This window comes from Neolamprologus brichardi, chromosome 5 (assembly GCF_056152115.1).
Source record: "Neolamprologus brichardi isolate AB-2024 chromosome 5, ASM5615211v1, whole genome shotgun sequence".
NCBI classification, from domain to species: Eukaryota; Metazoa; Chordata; class Actinopteri; order Cichliformes; family Cichlidae; genus Neolamprologus; species Neolamprologus brichardi.
Genome location: NC_142108.1, coordinates 4,130,364 through 4,153,588, shown reverse-complemented (window position 1 = coordinate 4,153,588; position 23,225 = coordinate 4,130,364). Strand labels below are relative to the sequence as shown.

Below are 23,225 nucleotides of genomic sequence, written 5' to 3'. Positions count from 1 at the left end.
TATCCTAGTAACATGTGGCACCCCATCATAATTAAAGATGGAATGAATATCAATTCCTTGTTTACTAAATCAAAGTTAGTTGAGTCACATTGACTCCATGTTTTGTGTTGTGTTTCATTGTTGGTGATCAAACATCTTCTCTGCCAGGAGACTCCCCCTTTAATGCAGCCACCACTGGACCTTCTAACAGAACTTTAAATCCTATTAGAAAACAATTGTAATTCCCGAGATGTAGAATTGTGGGCAGAGAGCCTCACTGGCCTGTAGCCATGTGATTCAATAAACGGTCACACATTTTATCACTTTTGTGGAAACTAAGATATTTCTAGAATATAACCGCTGTTACGAATTGCCCTGAAACATGCGGAGCTACCCGCTGTGGCGAGCCTTTGTGAATGAGGGAGCAGCCGAAAGCAGCTTCTTTTATTTATGACATCCAGATCCTGAGTGAAATGTTTCAAAAAGGACTGATTCCAGTGAAAGTGTATTCATATTGCCGATCTCTTGCCCCAATCCTTGTTTGTCCAATGATTTGTTTTAAGACCAAAAAAATAAAACACCTTTTTCCAACAGTTTAACTGCACTCAGTGCCTTGTGCTGGCTAGCAAATGTCGGCATGCTTAAACCCATGATGGGTGGATGAAGATGGGTGATTGACCTCTGTAATGAGCTCATTATGCACCAGGGAAGCTGGAGGGCAGAAAATAACCAACTTTTCTGGACGAGTGGTGAGAACTGCAAGTGCAGCGAGCCATTTTTCCCTAGTGGTCGCAAAGAAGCAGCAATGAACCTATTCCACACATATACGTTTCGGAAATATACATGTGTCTGACAAAGTCTTAAATACAAAAAAGAGGGTGGTAGGCATGAGCAACATCTTTCTGATCATAATACAAAGAGATTATGGATTGTTTTTTGTTTTTTAATTTGTTTTTTGTCTTTGTTGCAGTGCCCTGCAGAGGCCGGGGATGTCGTGCAACGCTTTCACTTTTTGTACATTTGCAAATCTTCTCAGATAAATGCACAATCTTTAAAGCCCCAAACTGTTAGCAGAATGTGTTGTGGCACTATGTGGTGCCTAAAAACCCAGGGAGCCATAAATATATTTATTACGGGCCTAGTAAATGAGGAAGGAGAAATCGTTATAAATGCGCTTTCCTTGGGGGATAAATTATGGCACAGTGAGACAACGTCCCTACAAAGTCACACCTCTGAAATAAGCATGGAGCTGCCAGATGAGGTTTGTGTGGTTTTTTTATTGCTTTTTTTTTTTTTTTTTTTTTTTTAGCTCATGTGCATTTGTAATTTTGTGCATGGACTGTGTTGTGATGCATTTTGGGACCAGTTTAAACAACAACTTCTCTTGTATTATTTCTGTGCTGAGGGATGGTCAGAGCTTCACTCTGAACCCCATTTAAGGCAGAAATGATGCGGTGTGGGACGACCTGTCAAAGATGCTGCGTATCATCTTTTAAAGCTTTTGACACATCTTAAGCTAAACCTCAGTGAGACTTTCCTTCAGCAACACTTAGATATCCTGCTGATACACTGCACTTCTTTAGCTCTGACAGGCTGTGTGATTATGTAAATGTCTGTGGTTCAGTTGGCACACACGGCACCTTTGTGACACTCTGTGTGTGTATAGAATAGAAATAGTGAATACCACCAGATTTACAGGTGTACATAGAACCAGTTTATTGATTAAGATGGGGAATGCAGAGGGGGTTATGGAACCACTTGACCTCGTACTCCCTGCACTGGTTATCAATATCAGTGGCAAATATTGATCATTTTCAGGCAATTCAGCTTAATTGAAGAAAGCTTTTTTTTTTCCTTTTTCCTGTGAATTGTCAGAGGACAACATAAATGATAGGGGAGGAATTTCTTGAGGGGGAGTAATAACTGATTGGCAGGGGGAATGTGTGAAAAAAACTACACTTCCTGTATGTTCTTCAATGACTATAATGGGATCAGTGGGTGGTTTTAAGTTATTACTTTGCAGATTTATTGTACCTGTGGCACCTAAGATTGAGGTTATATCAGCCTATTTATACTTTGTACAGTCATAATATATGATATATATATGACAGCAACATCATGAAGAAGAAACACGAGAAGCTGGAGAAGTGCCAAGGGCTCAGAGAAACGCTCAAAAATATGTGGAAGGTAAAGGTAGCAGTGGTCCCAGTGGTAATCCCAAGCTATATATATATTATATACAGTGTTGGGGAGTGACGGAATACATGTACCTCCGTTACGTATTTAAAATACAAAATATGAGTAACTGTATTCCGTTACAGTTACCGTTTAAAAAGGTGGTATTTAGAATACAGTTACTTTGTTGAAATAAATGGATTACACGGCGGTACTTCCCTGTTTCATATTGTGGCGGGTCAGGACTGTTTGGGTTTTGTTTGACAGCTACGTTCTGTTGTTCCAGGTGGCAGCGTTACGGTTGCCATGGTTACAGGGTGACCTCTCGCTCCAGTGTTTCCTGGGTGAGAGAGCGCCTGTTGTTGTTGTGCTAAGCTAATAGGCAGAATGCTACCGGTATAGCTCTAAAGAATGTAGCATCATAGGCAGTGTAGTCCGTGCTGCAGGGAGAATGGACTGCCATACCCGTTATGTGTCTGTGAGCGAGGGAGGGAGAAAAAGGAAAAGTACGAGCTGTCATCGAGCAAAAACGGGAGCTGGAAGCATGTAAATATAATAATAACCACTGCAGCCAAGAAGAGTGCCTGACGAGCCCAGTTGTAAGTAAGCTATTAAAACTCGACTGTACACCGTGTTGGGAAGGTTACTTTTAAAATGTATTCCATTACAGATTACAGAATACATGCCCCAAAATGTATTCTGTAACATATTCCGTTACGTTACTCAATGAGAGTAACGTATTCTGAATACTTTGGATTACTTAATCTATTGTCATGCTGTTTACAACTACGTGAATGTACTATTGCTGTGATTTATTACTGTTACTGAAGGTCCGCGGCTCCGAACCGTAGTAAAGGGACCTCTGGCTAATGCGGTGGGTTCTGTGTCGGGCTCGTAGCTGAAAACTAGCTTTACTTTGTTGTCTGGGTCAACTTTGCTTGCCAGAGACAGAGAGAGGCGTTGAAAGGCTGCTCCAACAGAACTTATTGTTTTTGGAGGAAAACACGAACATGGTGTACAGTCGAGTTTTAATAGCTTACTTACAACTGGGCTCGTCAGGCACTCTTCTTGGCTGCAGTGGTTATTATTATATTTACATGCTTCCAGCTCCCGTTTTTGCTCGATGACAGCTCGTACTTTTCCTTTTTCTCCCTCCCTCGCTCACAGACACATAACGGGTATGGCAGTCCATTCTCCCTGCAGCACGGACTACACTGCCTATGATGCTACATTCTTTAGAGCTATACCTGTAGCATTCTGCCTATTAGCTTAGCACAACAACAACAAAAAGGCCTCTCTCACCCAGGAAACACGCAGAGAGAGAGCGGCACCCTGTAACCATGGCAACCGTAACGCTGCCACCTGGAACAACAGAACGTAGCTGTCAAACAAAACCCAAACAGTCCTGACCCGCCATAATATGAAACAGGGAAGTACCTCCGTGTAATCCATTTATTTCAACAAAGTAACTGTATTCTAAATACCACCTTTTTAAACGGTAACTGTAACGGAATACAGTTACTCATATTTTGTATTTTAAATACGTAACGGCGGTACATGTATTCCGTTACTCTCCAACACTGACTGTACACCATGTTCGTGTTTTCCTCCAAAAACAATAAGTTCCGTTGAAGCAGCCTTTCAATGCCTCTCTCTGTCTCTCGCTAGCAAAGTTGACCCAGACAACAAAGTAAAGCTAGTTTCCGACACGGAACCCACCGTATTAGTCAGAGGTCCCTTTACTACGGTTCGGAGCCGCGGACCTTCAGTAACAGTAATAAATCACAGCAATAGTACATTCATGTAGTTGTAAACAGCATGATAATATATTAAGTAATCCAAAGTATTCAGAATACGTTACTCTCATTGAGTAACGTAACGGAATACGTTACAGAATACATTTTAGGGCATGTATTCTGTAATCTGTAATGGAATACATTTTAAAAGTAACCTTCCCAACACTGCCCACTGCACCCATGGTGTCACAACATCACTAACAAATTAATTAATTAATTAAACAACCACCAGAGCAACTGCACAGTTAACATAGGGGAACAAAAATTGCTCATTAGGAACTATTTTGTATGGTACTCTAACCAGGACGAAACAATGTTAATGCATTAACAGACAATGGCACACAAACTGGTGTTGATTGGCATTTATCCTTTTCATCCCACATTTATTGATCATAAAAAAGCCCCTCACCAGTCTCTTCATTAGATACACTTGTAAAACTGCATGTTATAAGTCAATCACAAACCAGCAATTTGTGTAGAACTGCACATGGACACGGTAAAGATGGCCGCCTGATGGTCAAACCGAGTATCAGAATGGCGAAGAAAGGTGATTTGTTGCTGGTCTAAGTATTCTACATGACCATTTACAGAGAAAGAGAAAATATCTGGTGAGCAGCCGTTCTATGGATGAAAGTGATGCTAGAGGAGAATAGACAGCTTTGACGGAATACTTTACAGAATACGTTTTGGGACATGTATTCTGTATTCTGTAATGGAATACATTTTAAAAGTAACCTTCCCAACACTGATTTTATAATATATATATATATATATATATATATATATATATATATATATACATATACATATAGCTATATAGATATACATATATATGACAGACACTGTGTGTGTGTGTGTGTGTGTGTGTGTGTGTGTGTGTGTGTGTGTGTGTGAAGGGAATCGGTTCCCAGTAGTTAATTTCTCTGGAACTGCTGGTCTGCTTGCCTATTGATCCTGCTTATCAGTTCCACTTGCACTTCAATCAGCTGACTTCAGTTCATGTGCTGGAGGAGGAAAATAGTGGCACAGTCTGCAGCATGGATATGGATATTTATTCTTATTCATGTGCAAGTTGCATTCATGACAGAAACAACTGCATATGCTGCTAACACGACTTTAGCTCTTTGCAAGCATCTGCACAGACAGCATGCTAACGCCAACCTAAACAAGACTGCAGACAGATTTTAATGCTCAGCAAATGCAAACCCAGCCCAGAAGCCACACTCTGATCTTCAACAGGTAACAAACAGCTGAGCAGTCAGGCTGCAGCCTCTGTCTCTACCTGTTAATGTTTTTAAAGTAGCTTTGCTTTGTGTTGTCAGCTTATTGTTTATAAATAAATACAAAGAGAAAGATCATATGTGCGTCCTCATTAGGATAGGGGCTTGTGTTTATGTGGAATTGTAGCCTATAGGTAGCTTAGCACAGTGTTTCACATTGATATTCACAGCAAGAAGGTCCACAAAAGAAGATGGCCACAAATGACCATGTGCTAGGTGAATACCTCAGGCAGCAAACACCTAAAAACAAAGAGCACCAAGAAGACAGGCCCCTGCACACCATGTCCACAGGCAGATAGAAGCTATGGCTGATATCTACCCTACCAATGGCTGGACAAAGCTGGACTGACAGACTGCACATATGCACTGGTCATGGCTGCACAGGAGCAAGCTCTAAGCACAAGATCAGCAGAGCCATAGCAGGCAAAAATGCCCCTCAGAAAGCCCAACACATAAAAACAGGGAGCAAGATGCCAGCAGGCAGTCATACATGAAATGCCATAGCAATGCACTAAGTGCACCAATTACCACCTGGCCATCTCCACTCACTTGTCCGTCAGCTACCTATGGTGGTGACCAGGCCTCAAGCTCCTTGTGTACTCTCGGACTCGATTGTGTACTTCCCTTATTTCCTTTGCCAACACCTCTCACCATGTCACCATTCAACTTTGTGAGTCGTGTGTGTTTGTTTGTGTGTGTTTGTGTCTATATCTAATGTATCATCAAATGCATGAATTTGTGTAGGTCTGCCACTAAAAGCAGTTGTGTTCAAGCATACAGTGGGGCAAAAAAGTATTTAGTCAGCCACCGATTGTGCAAGTTCCCCCACTTAAAATGATGACAGAGGTCAGTAATTTGCACCAGAGGTACACTTCAACTGTGAGAGACAGAATGTGAAAAAAAAATCCATGAATTCACATGGTAGGATTTGTAAAGAATTTATTCGTAAATCAGGGTGGAAAATAAGTATTTGGTCACCTCAAACAAGGAAAATCCCTGGCTCTCACAGACCTGTAACGTCTTCTGTAAGAAGCTTTTCTGTCCCCCACTCGTTACCTGTATGAATGGCACCTGTTTGACCTCATCATCTGTATAAAAGACACCTGTCCATAGCCTCAACCAGTCAGACTCCAAACTCCGCCATGGCCAAGACCAAAGAGCTTTCGAAGGACACCAGGAAAAGAATTGTAGACCTGCACCAGACTGGGAAGAGTGAATCTACAATAGGCAAGCAGCTTGGTGTGAAAAAATCAACTGTGGGAGCAATCATCAGAAAATGGAAGACATACAAGACCACTGATAATCTCCCTCGATCTGGGGCTCCACGCAAGATCTCATCCCGTGGGGTCAAAATGATCATGAGAACGGTGAGCAAAGATCCCAGAACCACACGGGGGGACCTGGTGAATGACCTGCAGAGAGCTGGGACCAAAGTAACAAAGGTCACCATCAGTAACACACTACAACGGCAGGGAATCAAATCCCGCAGTGCCAGACGTGTTCCGCTGCTGAAGCCAGTGCATGTCCAGGCCCGTCTGAAGTTTGCCAGAGAGCACATGGATGATACAGCAGAGGATTGGGAGAATGTCATGTGGTCAGATGAAACCAAAGTAGAACTTTTTGGTATAAACTCAACTCGTCGTGTTTGGAGGAAGAAGAATACTGAGTTGCATCCCAAGAACACCATACCTACTGTGAAGCATGGGGGTGGAAACATCATGCTATGGGGCTGTTTTTCTGCCAAGGGGACAGGACGACTGATCCGTGTTAAGGACAGAATGAATGGGGCCAAGTATCGTGAGATTTTGAGCCAAAACCTCCTTCCATCAGTGAGAACTTTGAAGATGAAACGAGGCTGGGTCTTCCAACATGACAATGATCCAAAACACACCGCCCGGGCAACAAAGGAGTGGCTCCGTAAGAAGCATTTGAAAGTCCTGGAGTGGCCTAGCCAGTCTCCAGACCTCAACCCCATAGAAAATCTGTGGCGGGAGTTGAAAGTCCGTGTTGCTCGGCGACAGCCCCAAAACATCACTGCTCCTGAGAAGATCTGCATGGAGGAATGGGCCAAAATACCAGCTACTGTGTGTGCAAACCTGGTAAAGACCTATAGTAAACGTTTGACCTCTGTTATTGCCAACAAAGGTTATGTTACAAAGTATTGAGTTGTATTTTTGTTATTGACCAAATACTTATTTTCCACCCTGATTTACGAATAAATTCTTTACAAATCCTACCATGTGAATTCATGGATTTTTTTTTCACATTCTGTCTCTCACAGTTGAAGTGTACCTCTGGTGCAAATTACTGACCTCTGTCATCATTTTAAGTGGGGGAACTTGCACAATCGGTGGCTGACTAAATACTTTTTTGCCCCACTGTAGTTCTTGAGATCACAGTGAAAACTGGTGGGTCTGTGCATGGTAGTGAAATTCTAACAATTTGATTGAAGTTTAAGAAAATGTGTTTTTAAAGTTTATTAACGTAAATAAATGGAACCAAAACAAACAACACGTTCAAACTATCAAACCAATTCAAAACATCAAAATGAAAAAATTAGCTGCTATTAAGACTTTGCACGTCTCATCTCCATCCAAGATCTGATTATTTTCAGGATGCTGTCCAAAGTCAATGTTGTCAGCCCTCACTTTTCTCTGTTCCTTAGCCATTTCACTTTGAACCCCACTGTGCCGGCTGTGAAATTCCTGCCACAGAAGCCACAGTATGTTGAAAAGAACCTGAAGTCAAAAATTGAAGAGTTGAAAGACGTTTTGTTGTCGCTGGTATTGCGAAATCTCATGCCGTACCTTCACTATGCAGCAATAACTGCTGCAATATCAAGGCCAAAAATGAGACGTGCGTTGGTAGCAGTAAAGTTCCCTATATTGAGAAAGTACATTAATACCCCATTAGTTATTATTATTATTATCTCTGGCTCTTTTCCAGCGGGCAACAAGCTTTCCTCTCACTGAAGCCAGCAGTTATTCAAATGACCACTCAATAGAGTCAAGGTATACAGAAGAGCATCTCTGACTGCACCAGCAAAAACCACACTGAGTGCCACTCATGTCAGCTAAGAACAAGAAACTGGAGCTACAATTCACATAAGCTCATCAAAATTAGAGGGCATGAAATGTTTCAAAGAATAGTGCGCTGTGTGTTCAGGGATGCTCTTCTGGATACTTTCGTTGGCTTCCTATCACGTTGAGGCAGTCTGGCCTGACCTCTGGCATCGGCACACTTTCACCCAGATAACTGCTGTTCACTGGATATTTTCTCCTTTTCAGAACAGTCTCTGCAAACACCAGAGATGTTTGTGCAAGAAATTCCCAGTAGATAAGCAGTTTCTGAAATACTCAGAGTTTGAATTTCAGCAGGTTTTCTTGAACATGCATACATACCTAAATCGTTGTCCGGCTGTGTTTCAACTAATGAACAGCAAGTGTTCCTAATAAAGTGAACATTTCACAAGAAATTGTTCTAAAACTCTTACTAGTGATAGATGCTAAAGATTTGTGTGCAAAAGATCATGACTATAGTTCAGATTAAAGTCCATAATAGAGCATGATAGTATAATACAAAATAATAATAATATGCTACATGGGTTATGAAGTCTTGGCTTGATTTTTGTGATTGATAAGACAGAACCAGGAAGCAAATGAGGTGGAATATGTTATCATTTCTTTCGTCATGAAGTCTGTGTTTCTGCTCTTTCAGACTAAAACACCATCCCAGATAGAATCTAAGCAGGCTCAGTCGTCTGGCCTCCCATAAAAGCAGTCATGTTTCAAGACAAAATTGTTTTAGTGTTGATCAGTGTGTTAGTGTTAGTCTAGCCTGAGTGACTCTAGACTGTGGGAAGATGTAATAATATGTTCTGGGGTTTTTATTAAATATATAATGCAAAAAGCAATAAATCTCCTGTGGGAATGTATTTATTGAATTATTGTATTTATTGAATGTTGCAACATGGATAAGTAATGTCACTGCATGGTCATACACATGAACACTAATGTAACCTTCAACCTGAAAAAACGTCAATAAAGTCTGAAAAGATCCCTTCTTTCACACCATTACACCATTAGCCCTGTGCCATTGTTTTCCCTCAACCCTACAGACTCGAATGACATCACTTGCAGCAAATGTAGGATTTAATGAGACCACCACACACGAACACACACCAAATAATAACATTTATGAACATTTAGACAATACTTTAAAGAAAGTTACAAAAATTTCTTGGTTTACTGCTTCTAACAAATATTACACGGGCTGTTTACCAGAGTATAACAAGCCATTAACAAACATCCCTTTTTGGTGTATTTAGCCAGACTCCATGGACATCCCAGCAGGAGGAAGAGAGCGGGAGAAGGTGAGGAAAAAGTAGTAGTAGTAAGGGGAGGAGGAGGACGGTCGGTGTCTGTTCCACTTGAATGGCCGAAGCAGTGAGGAGGCTGGTCGGTAGGGGAGACAGACAAGACAGCGCTCTCTCTTTCCCTCTCTGTCTCTGTCTCTCTCTCTCTCTCTCTCTCTCTCTCTCTCTCTCTCTCCTCTTCCTTCTCTGGCTTTCCACTCCGCCGCGTGTGCGTGCGTCCCGCTCCGCTCCGCTCCAGCACGGTTCGAGTACAGGCAGGGAGGGAGGGGAGACTTGACGCATCGGAGTGAGCGAGCAGCACACAGAGGCTTTTCCACTTTCCAATATGCAACCCGCGAGACGCCACACCGTCAGCTACTCGTGCTACTGACGCTCAGAGACACAGGGAGACAGAGAGAGAGAGGGGCAGGGAGGCAGGGATGGAGACACAGTAGTGCCGCACAGACGAGAAGAGCGCAGTGATAACACAAAAGAAGGGAGCAGCGTCTTTTGCGCACAACTCAGACGGGGAGGCTATCTATTTTTGGCCGGGAGCGTCGCCGAGACTTGACAGTGATGTGTGTACGCACAGTTTTGTTTAGTGACAAAATACGGATTAATCTGCGGCCGTGAATTCTTTGGAGATATCACTTCTGCGAGGAAAGGTAAGATGTGCGGTTAATAAGCGTGGGAGCAGTTGTAGTAGTAGTACAAGTAGTAGTGTGTTCTTTTTCACTTGGTTACTTCAGCATTTGTCAAGTTAAACCTCCAGCAGCCCAGCTGCTGAGCTCCCGAGCTGTGAGTGGGAGCTCAGAAACAAACAGATCCCGCTCCCGCTCCCGCATCCCAACTTTTCCCAGATTACATTAAAGCCCTGACGCTGTGTTACGGGATGCGGCGGGGCGGGATTGCCTTCTCTGAATTTCACCCTCTGCTGATCTCATTTGCCTGTCTACTTTGTTGTGGGACTATCATGGTGGAAGCGAAAGTAATCTGCGCGCGTGTGTGTGTGTGAGCGTCTCTCTGATCGGTGCAGATGTTTAGTAATCCTCCAGCGTTGACCCTCCCTTCAATAATCCCTGCGGATTTGGGGCTGATTACGCCGCCGCCTCCGCTGCCGTTGCTGCTGCTGACCACCTACGGAGGCCCCCAGGAATCCGTCTAAGTCCTGTACACAGCAAAATTAAGGAAAAGGAGACGTTTTTTTAGAATCACCTTTGAATACCACAGGTATTTTAAGGGGGCGGAAACACCCACTTTAATTTACGCACCGTTTGATGATTTCCACTGAAGTGACCAGGAACAAAGATGTTTTCATTCTAGTCCCTGTCATGTGGCCACTTTGTTGTCTCATCATGTCGTGAATCAGCCTTTATGTCACTGTATCACTAATGGTTTCAATCAGTGCATCTGCCAGGCACTACATAAGCTGTATGTGGGCAGCCTGTGCAGGGCCTGGAGTCTACAATGGCCAGTAAATGCCATTTAAACCCAGTTTAATATGTTTAATAGATGTGGACATCTGTGCGTTTTCAGCACATCTGACATGCCAAACCGAAACTGCTCTTCCAAATGATAACTGAACGGGATTCTGTTAGAGTTTTCCATCCTCAGAGAAAGAACCTGAAATGAATTCAGGCACCAGGAGGAGGAAATGTGTCAATATAATGTTAACACCAGGCAGGGCAAGACCATGTGCTGCACATGAGCATCAATCGGCTGGCGTGCCTACCTACATTGTTCATTCAGCATTAGGTTTTTATGTCTGACTGAGCAGCTCCAGTGACTCTCTGTGTGTAATCTGTTGCACAGGCTTGTCATCCACCTTGACAAGCGCTGAACTTATTCTAAAGGTCAGCAGTGAGAAAAAGGAGAAATACTTCCCTTTCAAAAGGGTTGAGGATCGGGGATTATTCCTCAGCTCAGTCTTATTTCTTGAACAGCGTTGCACGGTATCGCCTCGGAACCTCAAAACGGAGAACAGAGACTCTCCTGAGAATCCAAGCATAAATATTTAAGAGTGTTAAAAAAGATTGTGCATGTAATTTAACTACCAAATGGCCTAAAACTTTTCATACAAAGACGCATAATTATACAGAGGCAAACCGAAGCACAATCTGCTTCAGCTCATGACACACAAATGTTAATGATAATCGCTGCGCTTGACTGATATTTCCCTGCCTGCCTGATGCGGCCAAGGCAGTCCAGATGCAGGCCCGCACTGAAAAAAGAAAAAACAGCACTTTAATGGTTGGCGGCGGCATGAAAACCAACAAGGCTGTCAGAACTGCCAGGGCGCAGAAGTGACATTAAAAATACCCCGGGATAGGTGCATTTAGAGGCCTGGCATAAAAATTTCATTGCATGGTTTCCTCGGGAAAGTATCGCAGAAATGTGTCATCAAGGTCATTTTTATTTCATGCCTCTTTGGGAAAGCTAGCCGAAGGAACGGAACAGAACATAAAGAGAATGCGTGAGTGTGAATGTGTGCAGATATGTCACAGGACATCTTGAAAGTACAAACATTACAGCTGTAGCTGTGAGAGGCAGAAGCTGGGTGGGAGTTGGTGAGGCTGCGCATAATGAGACTTGTTGCTCGCTCCTACAGTTTGCTGTGTAATCTGCAGTGACGTATGGCTGTTAATGACCGTGAAGTTCTGCAGATGTATTTTCCAAGCCACTTCTTCTCCTGGCCACGGGATGTTCCCCTTCCTTTATGTTTCGAGGTGTTTGATGGGCTAAAACACAGAGAAGAGGGAGTTAGCTGTACCGTTATTATAGCTTTTTTTAAGTTGCTAGTTTTTGTTTCATTTTGAAATTTTGTTGTTAATTATTTGTCATTTCAGTTCATTTCCAGAGTTGGTTTGCTCGTTTCTGATTAGTTTTTATAGTTTTAGTTTAGTTTGTACAAGTTAAGTAAGTAAGTATTGATTATTATTACTTATTATTTAATTTATGGCAAATGTCAGAAGCAAGAGTTGGAAAATCAGTGCAGATATTAAAACATTAACAGGACATTTTTTAAGCAGTTGATTTGCAAGCGCAATAAAAACATCCATCAAACCCTCATCAGGCAGTTTTTGATAACTAATTTAACCCAATTAACAAATACCAAGGCTTCAGATATTTTCTTTATTATTTTATTTTAGCCTGTTTTCCAAGTTCATTTTTTCTCCAAGGTCCAGTTTTTATTTTTTATTTTGGTTCACTAAAATAAATCTAGTTTTACTATTTAGTTTAGCTTTAACTATGACAACTAATGGTAATTATTACCATATATATGTAAAAATGCAGAAAATTCTCAGGTTTCCACGTCTCCAGTGTGGAGAGCATACACGTTGATTTATTGCAAAGTCAGTTTAATTTGTTTGTATGTTTTTGTTTGTATTGCAGGTGTTGAATCATTTTTTTTTTTTTAAGTAATTTGAAAACAGACAAAAGGAAGGAAAAAAAACATCACATTTTCAGGGTCAATCGGATATTTTTAGTTGTTTTGTTCTCCCAACAATCAAACGTGAAACTATAATCAATTTACTGAATATAAGAAAAGAAATCGAAGAAGTCGGAAATTCTGAATGATACAATTTTTTTTTGCAATGAGAAAAATAACTTGTTTCATTTTCTGTAAACCAAAAATTTGCTTCTGTTTCAGTTCTTTCTTACATTTCATAGAGTAGATTTTAATATATTTCCTAATTGTCAGCTGAAGCTGTAAACCTTACGGTGTCCTGACGTTTCCATGTCGAGAATTACGGCTGTTTAGTATCTGCCGTTTGATCTCTCGTGTCCCTTTTTATAAGCTTTCTAATACACGCTGTAATATTTGTCATAGCTATTTGCACCCACTCTGCTGATCACACGTATGCTCAGTAACAAACAGTAAATAAAAACACACGCCTGGTGTCAGTTGTTTAGCATGGCTGCTTTTCAGCTTCACTCTGCTGGATTTTCAAAGCAAACAGCACCGTGAGATTTTTCTCCACAGCACCATAATGGATGAGGAAGCTGCAAGCCCCTGATACTACTTTACCAGAGTGTGGTGCGGTTTTATGTATGCCATGCATTACTTGTTTGGAATAATAGAGTTGTTTGACAAAGGTGCTGCGAGTGTTGGGGAAAAATAATAATAAAAAAATCTCGCCTGCCAAGCAGCATCCTGGAAAATTACATGTTTATTCCTCAGCCAAACTCTTAAAAAGGTACGATAGTTGTGATTAGGCTGTACTCCAGGAATGTCAGCGCACCATCGGGCGGATACTGAAAAGATGAATTCTGTTTTCAGTGTGTGAAAGTGAAAGCGCTTTATGGAGTCAGCACAGAATGAAAGGGAAAGCGATGCAAGGACCTCACAGTGAGGCTAGCGTACAGTTTTGTGCATTTTGTTCTCGCTGTTTGGAATAGCTGCTGAAAAATACAATTACTGCCAAAACAAAAAGGCACCTCAAAAGCAGTGTCTCCAAATGAGTTGCCTTCAGTTTGATGTTTTTCCTGCACACCACAAGCTGGTTTCATTGAAACAAATCTTTCATCTGCGTGGACTTACATATAAAATCATCCATCTGCTGCTGATAAAAAATTGTTGCATAATTTAGCCAAAGCGAGTTCATGAATAAGTCTGATTTACACAACAAAATACGTCCCCTTTGTACAACTGCGCGCACACTTCTGTGCATTGTCAGGACTAAGTACAATTGAGCATATAGCAGAGCTCTTCATTAACGTCTCTGTGTTCGTTCCTAACACTTTCATTTGACAAAATCTTGAAAGAAGGCTAAGTGACACAGCTTATGCTCCAGCTCTATTTATTCGGTCTCATTGGTTCTGTAAAATGCCCTATTTGTAATCCAATCATATTAGAATAATTTCCCTGGTTTGGCTATGCTTTATGATGATCTGTCACTTCTAGGCCTCCGGTTTCAAGGCACCGCACTCCTCTGGGGTGACTCTTCACAGACTGTTTCCTAGTTCAAACATTGTTGCGCACTGCCTCTCCTTGGGAATGGCTTTAATTGAGTGCTTAATAAGAGCAACGCCACACAGCAACCAACTTCGGCGGGGGGGGTGGAGGAGATCTGAGCGCTGGGAATGTTGCATTATTAAACATACTTATATAAGGCCCGCAAACATTTCCTTTCCAAGTATTCTTGGGACGAGGCCAGATTTGCGATTCTTCTTGATGCTACACCTCGTTTGAACGTGCGTGTGCTTTTCAGTAAAGAGCCGCACAAGCACATTCTCAGAGGTAACATTGCGCTCCTCTGGGTGTGGCTGTTGTGTGAGAGACAGCGGTGCTCGCTGATTTAGTGTAAGCGCTTGATAAGAACTGCGCTCCCCACGGGGTGTTGTTATTTTGTTTGAATCGACATTAAAGGATTGAATAGAGCGGCTGGTACGACTCAAAAGAATGCAACAAATATACCCGAAACAATGTGTCCCTTTTTATCGATCCATTGATTTTTTTTCACAGTTTTGTGGACAGAAACACACTGACAGAAACCAAGTGGCCTATCTTAAACTGCAGGACTTACATGTAGCGTTTTTGTAAACATTCTCATATTTTTTTTTAACATCCCTTTAAAATTTATGCAAGGAAACCTGGTCTCTTAGCTCAATCGCTCCCCTGTGAAAAAGTGTATTTTCATGTGTTATTATACCACGGCTTGAGTTACACAAGATCTTTCAAATAGCAGTTATACACAGTAACATAAATTCATATAATTTACATAAAATGCCATATAAGACAAATAAGCCATTAGATTTGTTTATAATCTCCATGATAAACCATCACACTCTGCAACATCTCAGCATCTCTTGATTATATCAAAAGAATAACAGCTTTTTGAGATAAAAATGGGATAACAGTTCTAAATGAGGGAAAAATATCAAGGCTCTGTTATTCACTGTGAGTAAGGTGTTTTAGCTTTTATTTATTTATTTCTTATTAAAAAAAAAAACAGCACAGAACACAGTGAGATTCTGAAATCCACAGCTTGTTTTAGAAATTCTGGCATCAAAATTCGACATTTTCATTAAATAGGTAAACATCTGTTGTGTATATTCCAACAGTCTGAAGGTTTGAGATGAAGCGCACAAATCTGACACAAAGCTGAGTTTTATTATTATGAGCTGTGCTGTTGTTGAGCACCGTTGCAGAATTTGGAGCTCTGGATTAACCTTGAATGGGTCTGAACTTGAGCTCAACACTTAAAATGGTTTAACAGACTCTATAACAAACTTTGGATGGAGTTTGATGCCTGATGTAGACGGATACAGCTGGAGTTTATCAGAAAGTCCTTTGTGTGTTTGCTGCGTGCCCATTTTGGAGACTAAACATCAGTCTTATCATTTCTAGTCAGTTTTAACTATCATCTAACCTGCTAGTGAATTTAAACTTCAGAAAGTGTAACAGGAAATTGCTTCAAGTATTTCATAATTTTGGTGGTTTTTCACTCTTATTCTAGTTCAATGCTGGTAAACTAGTTTGAAACCAGGAGCAAAAGTGTGGAGGGTTATTTTGGACATTGCGAACTCACTGAGAATAAGAGAAGAAGTATAAATATATTTAAAATATATTAAGATATATTAATAACATTGTTACGTTTGATTAAAACCTTCCAAGCACCAGGCATCAACGGACATTGTTTTCTAGGCTTAATCTGTTCGGGCTTTTAAAAACACGTCCTGTTATGGCCGAAAAGTTAAAAGTGAAAAAGCTTCTTTTAAGGATGTAACAAAGGCTTGAATTCAGCCTTATTCCAACCATTTACTAATTTCTGTTAATCCATTGAGCAGTTTTCTTTTGATCAGAGCTCTAAAAGATGTCTAAATGATGCCCAACCATCAAGGCTAGAATATGTTTGAATGTGGTTCCAAAGTAAAGCCGAGCCTTTGTGTGACAGTTTTTGGTTATGAATGGTTACCAGACGGCCGAATACTTATGAGATGTTTGGGAAGAACTGTGTCTTTTCTCTTCTTAACCTTGAAATTAGACACAAAGGACACTTTAGACATCTTCTCAAGCACTCAAGATGATTGCTTTTCACCTTCTACTTATTAACCAAATATCGATGCTGTTTATACGTCTGGTGAAGTCATCCTGTTTCCATCCATGTCTTTTCAATACCACGTTGCACAGTTGGAACAGCTTAATGATTCTCATACAGGTGCACTTATTAGTTGTGCCTTTCATATATTTCATATTGAGTTTTTTTAGTGGTCACATACTGTATACATACTATAACACAGCGGTCCCCAACTCCCGGGCCATGGACCGGTACCGGTCCACGAGTCGTTTAGTACCAGGCCGCAAGAGTTGAGGCTCGGGTGTGAAATTTATCGTTTTCAGCGTTTTTATGGTTATTTTTTATTTTTTGCGTTCTTATCGTTAACTCTTTCCCATGAATAAATCTTCTTTTTTTTCTTTGCACCAATACTGGTTTTATTTTGTTGTATTTATCTGCGACACCTTAAAGGCCGGTCCAACATAAACTGGTCCGTGGCGCAAAAAAGATTGGAGACCGCTGCTATAACATACAATACTAACAGAAAATATAAATATGTACTGTGTGTCTGCTAGTAAGATAATACAACTTACTCCAAATACGAACCCAAGGACACCCTGCTTGTGTTATTCAGTTAAAAGTTGTTTATGTAGCGACAAATTACAACACAGTCATGTCAAGGCTCTTTGTATTGTAAGTTGAAGATCCTGGAAACATAATGGTGCCAAAAAGCTACTGAAGAATGCTTACAAAGAAAAACATTTTGGTGCCAGAATCCATTGTTTGTTTGGTTTTACATGAATATGAATGTTTCTGAATCAACCTAATCAGTCAGGGTTACATAACAACACTCTTTCACCCGCACGCACAGAGAAGTATTTCAAATGAATTTCTTGCAACAAAACAGATATTGAACATAATGTTAATGTGGCAACTATTTCATAGATATGGATGTTTTCCAATTGTTAAATAAGGAAACTGTGATGTGTCATCTTAATTCATTATCATTACTTTCATTTTGTGGCTCATTTAAGTTTCTTAAGTAATTTTCCAAACTTGTAAGAGGAAACGGTGCCCTAATGAGCACTCTCACTTCTAAGAAAAACAAAATGTAATTTTCATCTGGAGCAGCTAAATTTGGAGAGAACTGCAGATGTTGCAAAGTGCAGGTATTCAAAATCTCATCTACCTCTCAAATGAAATAATTAGGCATTCCAGAAAAGCACTGTTTGTTCATCAGACCAGATGTCTGTGATTCAGATAAATTAGATTATTTAGTCACTGTATCAAAGTGCAGTCAGCTGCGTCATTTATATATACCAAGGACATTAAGGGGGAAGAAAGACAAAGAAAGAAAGTAAGTAAGAAAAAGAATATTTTGATGTATTCATATTCTCTTTAAATTCTTTGAGACATGATTTTAGATATATCTTTCACCCTAACCAGTCACATTGTTTTTTAGCTTTTGCTGCACTGTAGAGATTAGAGTTGGCGCTATATTCAGTGCTACTTTTGATACCACAGGCAGCGTGAGGCTTTTTTTCACAGGTCTGTTCAAATGTATTCTACTACAGCTCTATTTACTCTCCATGCTTCTCGAGGCTTGGCACCCTTTGTAGCTGCTGGCACTGTTTATGTCTAGTTTACTTTTTTAGAAACAAAAAATTATTTTATCCTAAAAAAATGAACACTGTCTATAATCATTACAGACCTTTGCTGCCTAGCTTCAGTACAGTGTTGCCAACTCCTCAGTAAGGAAAATCGCTATTGGTTTTCCTAAAAGTCGCTAGAAGTCGCTAAATGACGTCATCACCTAATTTGCATAATTGGTCATGCTAATGTAATTGTAACCTACGTTGTTGGAGAGAGAAATAACATCGTGGAAGAGACATAAAGTCAGTAAAAAACATCCTAAATTATTTAGAGTTTATTTAGAACTACAAATTAAATTTCTTTTAGTAATTATTGTTTTTTTTAATGTCACAATTCCAACCCTGCTCCTTTACCCGGGTTTGGACCAGCAAAAGTGACCGAAATAGGCACTCTGGTGGAGTTACTTTGTGTGTGTGTGTTTATAAGTAGTTTTAAACCTTGTGGTCCTCAAAACAGCATAAGAGTAAAAGAAGAACTGACTGCGTTACAGCACCCGCTGCTTGTTGAGAGTAAAAGCGATATGCGCTTTCACCTCTTTTTTTAGCGACTTTTTTTTTAGAAAAAAAGTCACTAGGGGGTCTGAAAACTCGCTAAATATAGCGACAAAGTCGCTAAGTTGGCAACACTGCTTCAGTAATGTTATCGTTTTATTGTTAGCCATAGCTGCTAGCTGCTACGTTTAAGGAGAACGGATGTGGGTAAATACTAATAGTGTTTTATATTTTAATGTTATTGAAACAGAAGTGTTACTGACCTCTTCGAATTCTTCATGAAGTCTTTAAAATGTTTCACCAAGTTTGTTCGGCTGCTAGTGAGGGGAGGGGCTGTGTGACGGCCTGTCTGCAGCAGTGCTGTGTGAGGATCTGTGTCAGCTGAAGGAGGTGGAGATCGTACTGTTGGTATCAGTACAGCTGCAAATATAGTATTAATATAGATTTTTAGCATCCATTAGTATATGAGTATTAATTCATTTATAACCCTGCTTAATATCTTATATGAAATACTATGAAAGCTATGATATATTAAAGCACAAATGTTACTAAGATCCATAATTTCCATGTTTTATTTGAGCTATACATTCAGTGAGATTGGATTTAGATCATATTACAAAATGTGTTGTAGGCAACGTTACTGTGTTTAGTAAGGAGTAACAGTGTGATTTTAATCTAAGTGGAAGGTTTTTTATGTCGTTATTTCAGAGAACCTTTCACATATTTTGATGAGGGTTTTTTTTAAGGTTTTTTGTTTTTTCTAATGTTGATGATTTTTCCAATAATATGTCCAGAGGTTATCCTGAGTGAAAATGAACAATCTAATAAAATAATAGTTTTAAACATTTTATATATTTCATTTCACACATCTTAAAATAAATGTTTTGTTTTCTCCTAGATGATTTCTCAATAGCGAGCGAGTAATCGGTCAGTTCCAAACTGTCCGAATTTACCACCCACACCAGCAGTGATGTGACTACACAGCAGCGCGCTGCTTTGTAGCGCTGTCACAGTTTAGCTTTATCACCACCAGACCTGCACCCAGACTTCACACAACCACATCAAACAAGTACTCTGTAAAAAATATGACTCATCAAGCCTGTGGCATATGTACATTACTTCCACAACTAAGTTGCTGGTGCCCATTTTATGATTACTCTACAAGAACCTCTAAGACCTACTGTTAAGCCATGTCGGTGAGTTGTAAATGCTTTGTTTGTTTATTTATTTATTTTCATTTTTGCCAAAGGAAAAAAGAAACAGGGAATCACACAGAACTGTTCGTCCTGCTGACGTACAGTACGGTGATCTAACCGAGAGAGTCCTTCTGTGGTCTGTGTGCACAGCTGTTCACTTTATTAATTTACACTTCATATTATCCTGTCATACCCTAACATTACCATAAAGACACTCAGACCCAATACTAAAACACTTTTCTTCAATTTTAACTCTACTTCAAATCATTAGAGCTGAGCAAATCTTTCAAAGCAATGACAAAAAACAGCCGGCGTAAAGAAATGCCGCATCCGATGGTTAAAAGCTCTAAAACAGAAATGAAAAGTAAATGACAATTATCAGTGTAAACCAGCATCCTCTGAGCAAGCACATTACTATTCCTGTTCACTCACATGGCCCTATTTCGGCACTCATTTGTCAAACACACTCATCTGCCTTCATTCCTCCTTTAATGAACTGCAAACCTTCTGCTTTTTGATTAAAACAATTTCAGTGAATGCATCATACAACCTCACATTGTGGCGGCTTTACTCGTCTTCGTTCTTGCTCGTTTACTGGTTTTCATTCAAACACATCCTTGTATGTTTTCCTTCGTGTTTTGTGGCTGAGTGCAGGACAGAATCTGGGCTGCAATAACTTAAAAATGGCTAAATAAATGTGTCTCCTTTGGCGGTAAAGCACTAATATAGGAAACTGCTTATTTTCAAGTAATATGAAAAACATATGTGAATATATTTTAAAAAAAAACTGATTTATTAATGTAAATAAATCTGACATGCTGTCTGTTTTTGTCATTCAGCCTTTGGGCAACCACATTCTCTATGAAAGCTTCAACTCAATAAATTTCCCAGTCTGATACCATCAAGTAAAAATTGAAATATTAGCTGAAAGAGTCACAATGTTTAGTTATTTATTGTTTTCCTGTTAGGTGTTTATGGGTGCTTTAAGCTACCTCTGGTAAAATGCATAAAATGATAACATTTATATTAATGTTGTACATGATCCCATCTTAAATAAAATCCATTTAAAAATTAAAATAAAACTAATGAATTGCAGTTGGTCTGTGCATTATTAAGTAAAATTTCTGTGATGCTTCAACTTAAATATTAAATAGCTTCATTAATTTTGTACTATTTTCTTGAATTAATTTGCATTTTAGATATATTGTAACTAAATAAGCTATTTAAGATCTTTAAAGCTACCTCTAAAGATATAAGTAAAATATTAGTCATCTCTAAGAGCTTTACACATTTATGGAATTAACAGCCTTCCTGTCATGATGCTGCACTGTAGTCGGTGACAGTACAGTCTGTGTTTCCAGAACAGGTCAAACGCACACGACTCTCAATGCTTTGTGGTATTTGCACAGCATGCAAGCATGAGAAGACTTTTCATAAAAGCTTGTGTATCCTGTTTGACTTCAAATAGCTTATATTTATGCTCTAGCTGTGTCGGGATTGTCACAAAAGCAGCATCCGCCTATTGCGTGCCACAACACACGAGCGCCTAATAAATGTAGCTGCCTTCTCGACAGGTGTTACAAACGGAGTTGCAGATAGACCTGTATTGGAGCAGAGCTGCTCCTTTGATCGTCTCTGGTTCTGTTTGGCTCTCCGCCCTGATATCACTGGACGATGGATCTCCTGGGACCAGTGCAGTACATTAACCAAACGTGTTATCTCCTCCCAAAGCTAATTTAATCCAAGGTAGGATTCTGCACTGCCTGCACAAAGACATCAGTTGCCTTTTGGAACAAGCATTTGCAGTAGACTGATTTTGGACTGCTCTCTACATCGCCAAACTTTGGAGTGGAAACCAGTGTGGTGAGGGGAAGAAGATTTAAAGTTCTGTGCCCCTGCTGCACTCATACAGCCACAACAATAACTGAGTGGTACTCTGAGTGGACAGAGTCGAATCCAAAACAAATGTAACATTCATTTGCTTGCAGATTTCTAGCAGCAGGTTGCCAATGCCGTTTATAATTACTACTGTGTATTTGCGAAAAGGTGCTGGTGCAGGCTTACTGTTCTAAACAAACACCAGCGTGTCACATTGTTACAAACACTTCTCATTTTAATACGCTGTTAACTCCATGAGGGGTGAAAATCTTTCAATTTTCTGGTCATTTGTTACTGACTGAATACATTGATTGTCTCCTCCTCTAATGCCCCAAAGCATCATCAGTCATTTCCCTTTATCAAAAGCAGCTGCAGTACATTACATCTATGAAATCTGATGCTTGAGTGGTTATAGAGCCCAACTGCAAATTATGGCAGGGAGTCAGGGAATATCAGCGTTACCAAACGATTGATATATGCAAATTATAATTACTTTTTAATTCGTAGCACCCACAGTATTAGTAACAGGAGGAGTGGTAGCAGTAATGGTGACAGGAATCTTAGAGTAGATACTGGTAGCAGTCCTGTATTTGCTAATACAGTTGCCATTTTGGCACAGGGAAGAAATGGATGGATTAAGAAAAACAATCTGTCAACCTTTTTCCATTTCCTTCCTCCATTATTGCTTTTGCTTGTTAGATGCTTTGAATTTAGAGCAAAAGACAGAGAGTCACATTTGTAAAATGACAAGAACTGGTTAATCTCTGCGAGACTAACCAGAGCCTTTGTTAATCACAGCTCAGTACGCTCTGTGTAGCCAGATCATTTATCAACTTCCTTTTCCTCGGTATCAAGAAACTAAATAGATTACAGCAACAATAGGCAGGGGCAAGTTTGTGAAGCGCTCAGTAGTGTTATCTTTAGCTGCTGGGGTGCTTTATCAGGTCGAGCTGAAAAGAGTGGAGAGAGACAAACCTGCATGCTGATACTGTAACAACAGCCTTTAATAAACTGGAGGAAAACTAAGTTACTGAGAGTAACGACAGCTCTGTGAGTACGAGTATGCTCTGTGAACTGTAACGGGACTTTTGAAGCACTCCACAAAGATGCACATCACGATAATCACTATCAAAAAGCAAACAAATTAAAAAAAGACCTACAAATGAGTAAGGAGAAATACTCGAGTTCCTTTCAAGCATACCGGAAGTGAGAAGTACAGGCTTGTGCAAAAGGCTTGCTCCACTACTAACTTCTTTATATCTTGCTAGTAAAATGTGAAATAGGTGCATTCATTTATAGAAAAGTGCATTTATGGAAATACAGAATATAAGGGGAGAAAGTTTGTACAATTCTTGCAATCTGGAAAGTTAACATGTGGTATGACAGCATTTATCCTTCAACGCAGCCTCAACTCTTTCAGGC

At 40.1% G+C, this 23,225-nt stretch overlaps 1 protein-coding gene across 2 annotated transcripts in view; it reads left to right on the top strand.

The window, feature by feature from the left end:
- Positions 1 to 9,811: 9,811 nt before the first annotated feature.
- The window catches only part of cntn4 (contactin 4), a 191,719-nt gene continuing 178,305 nt past the window's right edge, over positions 9,812 to 23,225 (top strand). For both annotated transcript variants that reach the window (XM_087840514.1, XM_087840512.1), the window contains exon 1: positions 9,812 to 10,249. The gene's annotated coding sequence lies outside the window, so the exon portion shown is untranslated. The remainder of the gene's footprint in view (positions 10,250 to 23,225) is intronic.